Here is an 11,858-nt window from a genome sequence, read left to right as displayed (position 1 = left end):
CAGGAAGCCTGTCCCAGTGTTCAACCACCCTCACCCTAAATAACTGTTTCCTAACAACCAAGAAGGCTCTCCTAACAAGAGCCTCCCCTGCTACAGCTTTGTGCCATTCCCATGCATTTCCCATTCCCTGACATGGGAAAGAGACCGGCGCCTACCTCTGCATTTCCCCTCCTCAGGGAGCTGCAGAGAGCCATGAGGTTGCCCCCAGCCTCCTTTTCCCCAGAGCAGACAAGCCAAGTGTCCTCAGCCTCTCCTTGCAGGACATGCCCTCCAGCCCTTCTACACCACTTTTATTGTCTCTTCTGGATGCTTTCATGCACCTTTACATCCCTGGAACCCAGAACAATGCAATATGAAAGGTGAGGCCACACCAGCGCTAAACTTAGTGGGACAATCACATCTTTTGACCATCTGGCCATGCTGTGTTTAACACACTCCAAAATGCAGGGGTTTTGCCAGGACAGCTTACTGACATTTTAATGAGTTAAATCTAAGAATGGAGTACTCTACCAAGCATCAAGGCTGGCACAAGGTACCTAGTGAGAACAAGAAGACGGGAACAAAAAGATGAGGGGTATGACTCCTCATTACAGCAGCAGTGAGCTGTAAAGTTTGTGTTAAGAAGCACGCAGGTAGTAGGCAGATCTTTAGAATTTTTTCCCTTTACTTCACAAAAGTATCCCATGAGTTAAGTCACACTAAAGGAAGATGTCAAGTACCCACAACAGCAGTCAGCACCTACGCAAGATAAAAATCATCTCACCTCCACTTGTGGAAGCCGTGTACAAAGTACTTCCACACATAGAAACAGCTTGGCTCAGACTTTCTGGCTACTCCCCAAAAAAGTCAAATGAAACTGATTTTATACATGTTTGCTACCAAACAGCTGGGGGAGATGTCTATTTCCCCTCCCACACCCCCAAGGGAGAGATAAAAAGCTATTTTATTTGCTTTAATTCCCTCTAGTTAATGCAGAGAAAACACATTCTTCTATAGAGCAATTCAGAATAGGAACCTATGCCAGGTGCTCTGAACTGCTGGTAGAGGAAAATTGCTTTCTAAGTCCATGGAATAACTACTTTAGAAAAATGAAACTGATATCAAATATATCCCTACAGCCCACTTTCCAACATGAAAGTCATTTAAACACCAAAAATTCAGTCAATCCTATCTATTCCTAAAATGACAGAAAACAGAACTCCACATACGTGTGTGTGGCATTTTATCAAACGAAAAAACAAAAACACAAAGGACTTTCAGAGCTCCTATGGAATGCTGTCATAATTCCTCAAGGCAACTAGAACAGCCTTAACAACTCTGTAGTTCTTACAAGTATAAGTGCAGTGCAGTCTAGGAGTGCTTTCTACCTCTAGTATAAAGCAATTGCTTTTTAGCTACACGTTTGCATGCTCTAAGTCTCACAAACAGATTAAACTTCTGTTTTTGTATGGTTACATGATGACTAAGATGAGCATCTCCCTCCTAGTATTCTAGAAAACAAAATGAAAGCCTGTAATTTAGCTAACTAAAAAAATTCAAGACAAGTTCACATCACACACACATACACACACAAAAAAAGACAAAATACCTACATTCATGCTAAACCTTCTACTTCTCTAGTTAACAAAATTTGTAAAAAGAATATAGGTTTTAGCAAGAAGAATTCTGCTGTGACAATTCAAGAAAGCATTTGCCATTTCCTTCTACTTACACTGAAGTTATATTCCCCCCCTCAGTAAAAAGGCAAATTGAATGGTTTTGATGGCATGTCATGTTCACAACTCCCAAATGTCAACGTTTAGTTGATTATTCTCAGAATGTCATCTGAAGCAGGAACTTCACCTCATCTACCTACAAGCAATTTTTAGAACATTTGCTTCTAGTCCTGCTATAAACTTGCTGTAGCATGATAAGTTAACAAGAAAAGTATTTAAATAATCCTGCTTTATGAACAACCTGATAAACCTTAACATAGGAATGTTACAGGCTATCCAAAACATGTCCATTTATGAAATGTGATCCCACACAATCCAAAAAGGGAATTACTAAACAGCATCATCTTTTTGTAATTTGGTGGTCTTTCCCCACACACACACACACAATAGATATATGGAGACTAAAGCAGTACATCTGGATTTTGATATGCTGCCCTTCCCCAAAGGACAGATGTAAATATATGGGCTTGTTTCAGAAACACCGCTTTGTTCTTTTTCACAGTGATACTTTTCTACTATACAATGCATTAATCTACATTTAAATAATATAAGGCATTCAGTCAACCTGAATTTATTCTACTGCTAAGGAGGAAGGCAAAATCATTAACACGGGGAATAAACAATGGTTCTCAGGCCCTTGTATAGGTTCAAAACACCAGAACATTTTTTCCCCCCTCCTGAAAAGCATGAGCAGGAAGATATACATTTAACCAGACCAGGAATTACTTCCTCCCTCCCACTCTGGACTTACCTGAAAACAAAGCTTGGACAAACATAAGAGAAGCATTACCACCTTCTCCTGCAAATGATTTGTATCACTGGCACGTTCCGTATAACTGGCTAATAAAAGCTCCCAGACAGTTCTAAATCTGCAGGTAAAATACAGCCTTTTCTACATTCAAAAGTAAAGAAATATTAAAATAAGTCTTGCCTTCCAACTTCTTGAATCTTCTTGCCTTGAATCTTCTGCAGCCAACAGGAGAGTAAAAATAGCTGGAAGTATGGCAGGTCTGTTCTTCTAAAAGTTCTGTAGTTATCTACAAACAAATCAAATAACAAACTTTCCTGTAGTGACAGCATGATGAAAACTAGTTAATATTTGAATACTGAGTGGGTCTTCCATTTACCTTTGTCTCATGAAAAAACACAGATCTTTATCATCAGAATGACTGATGCTGAACCATATTTCCTATCAGACTGGAAAAAAATCTGGGGAGGCTTAGGACACAAAGTCTACTGAAAAAAATCTAAACACATTCAGGGATGTTGTAGATAATTAAGAAAAAAATAGTTTACAAAAGCAAAAGGGATCCCAGAGCAACTGACTGTGAAACATTTAAGTATGCATACTTTCAGTGGTGTTACTTTTAAACTTGTATGAGGGTCAGGTCAACAACAGCCAGAAGCATGTGTGTGATCCCATAAACACTTTCTAAATGCAGAAAAGCAAGGCCACACCTTAGAATTTAGTAGACACAGTTGCATCAAGAAGTAGCAACTCTACAGCCTTTTTTGAAGAGAAGAATTGTAACCTCACAAATGAATTTAGACAAGAGACATAACGCTATCAAATTACACCAATGGCCCAGTTGCACGGAGATCAGATATGCAACAGAATTTATTCAGGAAATGTCTGGAGCACTGATCCTGGTGTTTGTGACAATATAACCTATCTCTAGACGCATCTGCAAAATAGCTCTGCTGCAGATAGGCTTTTCATCTTTAACTCTGCTGCTATCAGCCTCAATTTATTTTTAAGCACAGTAAAGTCCTCAGGGAATTAATCATTTTTTTAGCCACTTTCTAAAGATTAAATATTTTGTGTCTTTGCTATTTAAAACCTGATAGAATAATAATGTCAAACACTACCCTTCACTCCGCTACCAGTAGCTGTAAGAAAGCACAAGTAATAGGAGTTTGGTCCACTCGTTATTTGGCAAACTCAGTGCAGAACTGCTGCTTCCACCAACACTCCTCACCACCAGGCAGTGTGGGTAAGAGCAACCTGTTGACATCTCTCCCTGAATTCGCATGACTCAACGTCTATGCCATGACATTACAAAGCTGTCCACTCTGCTGAGTCTTCCCTGCGTGGTTCAACAAAACTGTGACCTGTCATATGCAGGTGACTCCCGTCTTCCATTCCACCCTCCTCCTGTGCAAACACACAACCTGTAGTTTCATTACTGATACTTGCTTTCATTTTAAGTATTTACTAGGATCTACCTGCATACTATCTTGTTTCGCTGATACTATGCTCAGCTTTTGATAGCAGCACTTGTACGAACAAAAATAAACCCAATTAAACAATTATCACAACACAATAGTTGTCTAAACAGACATGTCTGAGTACAGGCAAGTAGAAGGATAAGGAAGGACAGCCTGAAAGAACATGAAAACAAATTTATGATGCATGATGTTGTTCATTAACAAGGAAAAATACCCAAGCAGAAAAGAATTAGCATTTGAAAATTAAGTGCTAGAAGCACTAGGTGCCAAAAACCAGTGGTATAACTAAGATTTATAATTACACAACCAGCTGATGAAATTAGAATTCAGGTACTCCCATATTCTCATGCCAGGTTGCAATAGGTCATATTTTTCTTTTTGCAAACAAAAGCCTTGCTCCAGTCACACTGTGGGACTGATCCATGTTATTGTTTGCACAGTCTGATACTCCAGCTAACGCATTCTAAGTGGACAAAAAGAGCAAAAAAAACATTAACTCCCTTGTGTCTCGTATTCGTGGATAAATAATCATTCATAGCAATAGAAGAAACTTTAATTTATAACTTCTAACGATCTAAAAATAGCTAGCCCTGGGGGTGGGGTTGTTCAGGTGCTGCAGCATTTGTTCCTGTGCCTTGCCAGCCCTGCTCATTCACTGAAGAAGGAACAGCACAGAGCAGCTCGCTCCCTCCCTGCTGCCCACTGCCAGCAACTGTTGAGATGGGGGAAAGCATGATGCAAGCAAAGAGCAGACAGGCTCACATGCTCTCCCCTTACAACCTTACCTTGCTGCCACTGAAAGTGCCAGATCTACAGTCTGACCAGCAGAACTTTCCTCCTTTTCTAATCCTTCCAAATTCACAATGAACACGATGCAACTCTGATCCATAGAAATATCTCTAATTAAAATAGGGTTCCCATCAAAACAAAACTTACAAGTATTATCCTAACATCTCACCACTTAATCAGTTACTACCATCGGCCAGAATTTCCTGAATGTTGGAGCCCTTGATACCTGACACCCTTGAAACATCATCCTTACAGAAAAAAAAACATATTCAGCAGAACTGTATTTCTTGGTTGGTTGCATGTTAATTCCTCTCAAGTGAGTAGCAAAGACATCAGGTAGTTAGTACCAGCTGAAATCATGTGATTTCTAAATTAATTGACTTGATGGTCTCCAGTTGGTTCTCATGACTGGTGATTTAACTTCAGCTGCAGACCAAAAAGAATCATAGAATATCCCCCCTTGGAAGGGACCCGTAAGGATCATCAAGTCCAACTCCTGGCTCCACACAGGTATACACAAAAATTCAGACCATGTGATTAAGTGCACAGTCCAAACGTTTCTTAAATTCAGCCAGGTTTGGTGCAGTGACTACGTCCCTGGGGAGCCTGTTCCAGCGTGCGACAACCCTCTCAGTGAAGAACCTCTTCCTGATGTCCAGCCTCAGCTTGACACCATTCCCACAGGTCCTATCACTGGTGATTAAGGGGAATAGATCGACACCTGCCCCTCCACTGCCCCTCATGAGGAAGCTGTAGGCCGCCATGAGGTCTCCCCTCAGCCTCCTCTTCTCCAGGCTGAGCAGGCCCATTGCCGTCAGCCATTCCTCATACATCTTCCCCTCTAGGCCCTTCACCATCTTCATAGCCCTCCTCTGCACACCCTCCAACAGTTTCACGTCCTTTTTGTGCTGTGGTGCCCAGAACTGCACACAGTGCTCGAGGTGAGGCCGCCCAGCGCAGAGCAGAGCGGGACAATCACCTCCCTCGACCGAGTGGCGATGCTGTGCTTGGTGCCCCCCAGGGTACGGTTGGCCCTCCTGGCTGCCAGGGCACACTGCTGGCTCACATTCAGCTTGCTGTCAGCCACAACCCCCAGATCCCTCCCTGTGGGGCTGCTCTCCAGCGTCTCATCACCCAGTCTGTATGAATGGCCAGGGTTGCCCTGTTCCAAGTGCAGGACCCAGCACTTGCTCTTGTTAAACTTCATGTGTTTTTTTTTTTTGTTTTTTTTTTTTTCCCCAAGTTCAACCATCTTCTCAATGATCCGGCAGAGCTGTGGCCAACCCCACCACGACTGATCCTAGGACCTCACTAAACCATCCAATTTGTAGTAGCGACAGGCGGTATGTACAAAGGGCAGGGACTTAATCAATGCAAGCCTATGACCCACACTTTAAGGGAATTCCTCATTCATGGGGAATAATTGCAATCCCCTATCCCCATCATGAATGGGGTTCAATGGGATGTGGAAGAAGAAAAAACCTGACCAGTACTCCTCCCCTGCCCTGATAGAATTATTTCTATCTATGGTGTCTCTACTGCACAAACAGGATTTTAATTTCCTGAAGCTTACACAAACATCAAAAATCAAATGGAATTGTTCAAGAGAGCTTATAAACAAGAGGTCAGAAAACCACGTTTGCATTATTTATGACACACAACAGTTCTTGCTTTAATACTCACTGAAATATAAAATTAAGTAGGAATAGACTGTGGTCAGCAAGAAAATTGCATCAGTACATACACTTCCTCGTTCTACCATCCTATTCACTTCGCAAAGTAAAGCTATCAGAAGGGGAAGCAGAACCACTTGCATTGCTCAAAATCAACACTGCCAGCGAGTGTGTTGAAACTCGATGTAAGGGAGTGTCTGCAATAAATACTAAAGTCATTTTAAACAAATTCTTCTGAAAAAATTGATTAAATTAAGTTACTACTACAGCCTCACATGTTCAAGTTATCAGCTCCCTACCATCAGGAAAAGGCAGTGGGGTTGGATATTGATACAATCTTAAGAGATTCTGAGGTTTCTTTTATTTGTAGCCCAAATTTTTCCATTTTTAGGGTAATCCAGATCACATCTGCAAATCTTCTACACAAGCATATGGGATAGATTTTATTTTTAAAAGAGGAAAAAAGTGCCCAAGACTTTCATGTAATTACTTTCTCAAACATGTGGGCCTTTAAAAACAAACATTGTAAGAATCAGTAACGCTCTCTAGGCATGAATCTCAGCAAAACCATCAGAAAACTATTTTCTTGCCTCATTTATAAGTGAACCATATTTTAAAAGTGCCTTCAAATAAGGAAAACTGCAGAGTGGTTGAGACAAAGTTTATCACAGTTTTAATCTCAAATTCTTAAGATTCACATCTGATAACCAAACCGCCCCGCAATAAGTTACTTATACAAATATTTAGAAATTCACAGGCTTGTATCTGGCACCAGAATGCCCTACATTCTGGGGCACAAGTCAACTAACATATATCTCATCCTTCAGGAAAAACAAAAAGTCATGTTATTTAAGCTCTACTAAGCACAGAAGATTATGCAACTGCAAGTTCTAAAACATAGTAAATTTACTTACAAAGATTCTAGCTCCTCCTGTTTGTAGCACCCCACCACAGTGTCTCACCTGACAGCTCACCAACTACAGCTCTGCACAGGCACAGCAACTTGCACAGGAGCAAACCCTTAAGCAAGAAAGACCAAATCAGCTGCAGATCACAAGGAGCAGCACACTGACTAATAAAGAAATTCTTCTTTTGTCAGCATAAGAACTAAAATAATCTGCAAAATTAAGCTGTAGAAGTTAATTGAGATCATTACGGAAAGAATCTCTAAAGTTTCAAGACTTGAGAGTAAAGGAAGGGTAATTCCTATTTCAACTGAACATCAGCCCAAACATATATGGCAGCAAGACCTCCACATGATGAAATTCAGTAGCTGTTTTTGTCACGGCTAATCCACAAAGAATTTGTGTTCTTGAAGGAGAGAGGTAGAAAAAACTGGAGGAAGAGCATTATACATAAATCAGTTGACCTTAACCCTGAAGGGGAAAAAAAAAAAGCTGAATAAATGACTATGCATAATGATCAAAACATTTCAAGAAGAATCTACTCAGTAGACCACAGACCCGTGCAGTGGGTAATGAGTGGAAACCCCCATCACTTTTAGATCATCACCAGACTCCTCTTTTCTCACCCCCATCACTACCAGAAAAGGGGAAATGAAAGCAGGCATTTGGTGGTTAAGCTTGGAAAAGAGAATGAACCTCTGTCACAATGTGGAGCTGTGTGAAAAAGAAGCTTACAGTAACTGCCATGATTCTTTTCTGTTCGTCACATCGTAGAATCTGAAGCAATACTTCTGCATAAATAATCATCTTTGCCCAAATCACATAGCTACCAATAGAATTAAAACCTGATTTATTTGCTTGAGGTAATAGATGCTGTAGATACTAGTGATTCAGCTCACAAAATGTAATTACACGCTTTTTAAAAATGTTTTTTTTTTACCCAAATATCTCTGAAATCTTCAAGGGACTAGTTCTTACTCTCCATTATGAATTTTATTTACCTTTTGCTGCAGAAAGCTTGATTTCCCATTTTCCTTTTTAATATATGTTCATGAAATTGCTCAGAGTCATATCACCACATTACATGCCAAAAATTAAGTGGCTTCAGGCAAAGCAGGTTTTCCAAATGGGAGAATTCAAAAGAACTCAGCTGCAGGAGCCCCTGCTAGTTAATTTGATAGCACATCTCCACACATTTTTCTGTACAGAAACAGTGCCTTACCATGGGTTTGTGAGTTATTGTGCTATCTATTCAGCTACACGAGAGATGAAATGCAAAGAGATAAAAAGACTCAGGATGATTTAAAACAGTATCTCAATGCACATTTCAGGACAACAGAACAGAGTAACACCCATATCCCCTGTCCTTTTTTTTTTTTTTTTTTTTAAAACGATTTACCTGTTACGTGCCCTGAAATTTCAATGAAATCCGGCATACCTTACCATTTACCTAGAAGCTGACATAGAACACCAGTAAATACTGTTCAACAGTACTGGGTTTTGTCCCCTTTTCAGTTATCCTGAGTATGAAATATGTTAATAAAGCCTTCTGAGTTGTATCAGGATCTACTCTGATGAAAGAATTTCCAGCTCTAAGAGTGCTACCATGTATTTGCAGTGCTGAGTTTTAAAAGCAAAATTACACAAAATAATCAGTCAGCAGGAGTTTCTCAGTACCAGGAAATACCTCAAAGTTCTAAAAAGTCACGTTCCCCTACTAGTTGAGAAGATCCTCCATTTTGTTTTCTAAAGGCCAAATTTTACATCTTTACTCAGTCCTAATTAACATTTAACCTTCTGACTGACTAATCAAAGACATAAGATACAAATCTCTTTAAGCCTTGCACTTTACTCACAGTCTGAAACAGGAATGACTATCTGTTTCAGAAACACTTCAGCCAAAGTGATACTCTAAATAATTGAAATGCAACTGTAGTTAACAAATGGCTTGCTGCATCATTATACCGTAAAGTCACAAACTAAAATGAACTCTCTCTGACCACTTACACTCCCAATGAACAGGACGTTAAACAGAACACATTTTTTATTTTGCCAAACTTCACTGGAAGTATTGAAATGGGGAAAACCACTTGGCAAAAGTTAGTGTCCGCTTTTCCCCTCTCATTCAAAGTAGTTTTAGTTTTACGAACATAACATTCATGAGTTGCTCATGCATATAAAGTTCCTCAGATTTCAGCAGCGACACAAGTAATTTTAAGTAAGGGTCCTCATGGAATTTATTACAGCGTTATGGTTAATTCAACAACATTCTGTGCCAAAACAAGAAAATATTATTTATTATTTGTTAGCTAAAAACAAACAAACAAAAAAAAAACACTAAAATAGGCCTAAGAACACGTACAAAGTACCACATAGTTTAATTTGCAGCAGAAATAAAAAGCAACCAAAGACTTCTCTGCTCTGCTGCCTTCACCAAACTATGATTTTCACTGTACCCACTCGAACTCTCAGCTGGTGGTATTTTTGTGTTAAAACTAGAGTTTAATTTAAGCTCCCTATATATTGTCCCCCCCCCCCCAAAAAAAAAAAAAAAAAAAAAAATCAGAAGTCTGAGTTACATACACATCATAACCTTTCAGATTTGAAATGACACAAAACAACCGATGAACTTCTAGAATACCTCTTGAGCATGAAGTGCTCTTCTGGAAAGAAGCTGGACACCGAACCTGTGGGCCGTGGGTTTTGGAGACAGCTCCACACACAGCCTCCTAACGGCCAGCTCTGGCACCCTCAGCTGCCATACACAGCCTGGCACCTGCCTGGAGAAACAACAGCGGCTCAGAAAACTTTGGGAGTTTCATCACTGCTTTCAGCTAGATCAGAATGAGCTCATTTAAGATGAAAACGCAAGAGTAATTACACCCGAATTAGTAATACGTTTACCCCTATGAGCTAGAAAATGATGACAAAGGTCTGCTTTGGTTCCTTCAGGAGGAAGGCAGCATTTTCTCTCCTATTTATGTTTGTCATGTTCCTGTGCTGTAACCCAACCCCAAACCACCTCACTTCAACACTCAGGAGCTCCATCCCTCAGAGTGTGAGTCTGAGGACAGCTGGGCTGGGACACCAGTGGCCTGCGGCCTCCAGCACCCTGTGGTAAAGGCGCTGAGGCAACACCAGCGCTCACAGACCTAGAGCCTACCCAGCTTTAGCCCTATCATTAAAACAACATCCCCGGCTTATGAAACCACCAAAATTTATTTTAAATAAGAGCCTGGAAGAGGAAGTGGTGCGGCGAGGCAGTGGGGAAGCTTGAACGCCGCTCCCCACAGGGCAGAGGCACACAGCAAGCGCTCTGCGGCCGAGCTCCAGCTCCTCAGCCCCAGCCGTAGCTCCACGTCTGGGCCCAAAATAAACAAAATAAAATCACCTCCTCGTCTCAGCCCCGACCCTGCGCCCGCAGCACGAGCACGACACCAGTGCCTTTGGCCAAGGGGCGCTGTACTGAGGGACACCGCGAGGGCTGGGGCGTCCCCAGTGCGACGGGACGGAGGGGACCGGGACCGAGGACGGGACTGGGGACGGAGACGGGGCCAGGCAGCACCACGGTCGCCTTTCTCAGCACCTCCGGGGTGGGGCGGGCGGCCGCAGGTGAGTGCGCGGCCCGTGGGCGGAGCGCGGGGCGGGGAGCGCCGAGCCCGGGCCGTGGCGGCGGGGAGCCGGCGGTCGCTGCCTGCCCGTCTCCGTCTCTCGCTCAGCTCGCTCCCCGGGACGGCTCCCGGTACTCGGCTCCGGGCAGGCGGGTGAGTGCCGGTACTTGCCCCCTCGGGTGTGTGTGTGTGTGTACGGGGGGCGCTCCCGCTGCTCGGCGGCTTCTGCCCCGCCCGGCCCGGGGTGAATGAGGAAGCGACGCGGGCTCCGGCTTCCGTGGGGCGCACGGTGGGGAGAAAGACGCCCGGCCCGGCTCGGCTTGGCTCGGCCCGGCTCGGTGCTGCCGTGCTGGGGCGGCTGTAGTGGGGCGGGCGGGACGGAGCCGTGTCCGGCCGCGGGTGGGTGCTGCTGCTGCCTCCGGAGCGGCGCCTCCATGTTGGGCTCGGGGCCGCGCCGCTCCCCTCGGCCGCCCGCACCCCCGCGGTGCTCCGGGACCGGGAGCCCGGGACGGGGCCGCCCCCGCTGCCGCCTCGCCGGGCACCGGCCGGAGCGGGGCAGGGCGGACCCGGGGAGGAGGTCCCGAGCTCCCCGCGGCTGTGTCCCCGGCACAGGCACGGAGTTTGCTCTTGGCACGAGCGCCGGCTGTGATAACAGCAACTTTGGGGTTGTTTTTTCTTTTTTTTTCTTTTTTTCTTTTTTTTCTTTTTTTTTTTTTTCCTTCTTCCCCTCCCTCGTCCGGCCCCGTGGATGCTCAGTTTCTGTGCAGCTGAGAGGCACGGTGCTGGAAGCGGGCAGTTTCCAGCTGATTTGTGACAGACAGTGAGGGAGCAGGAACGCTCCTTGGGCGGGCGTGCCAGGCGTGCATCTCTTTAAAACCCCCTTTCGGTTCATCACTAGGGAATTCCCCGTTTGCGTGAGGGGATCAGCACTAAAAG

At 43.6% G+C, this 11,858-nt stretch overlaps 1 protein-coding gene across 2 annotated transcripts in view; it reads left to right on the top strand.

Moving 5' to 3' along the window:
- The first annotated feature begins 10,689 nt into the window (after nucleotides 1–10,689).
- PRKCD (protein kinase C delta) overlaps nucleotides 10,690–11,858 on the top strand; it is a 65,712-nt gene continuing 64,543 nt past the window's right edge. Inside the window, exon 1 of one of the 2 annotated variants that reach the window (XM_082768333.1) lies at nucleotides 10,690–10,923. The gene's annotated coding sequence lies outside the window, so the exon portion shown is untranslated. Of the gene's footprint in view, nucleotides 10,924–10,963; nucleotides 11,076–11,858 lie in introns of those variants that run through there. The other variant, XM_082768332.1, reaches the window with a different exon arrangement.

Source organism: Aythya marila (genome assembly GCF_965140915.1).
Source record: "Aythya marila genome assembly, chromosome: 10".
Taxonomy (NCBI): Eukaryota; Metazoa; Chordata; class Aves; order Anseriformes; family Anatidae; genus Aythya; species Aythya marila.
Note: the sequence above shows the minus strand (reverse complement) of the source record. Positions and strands in the feature narration are given on the sequence as shown.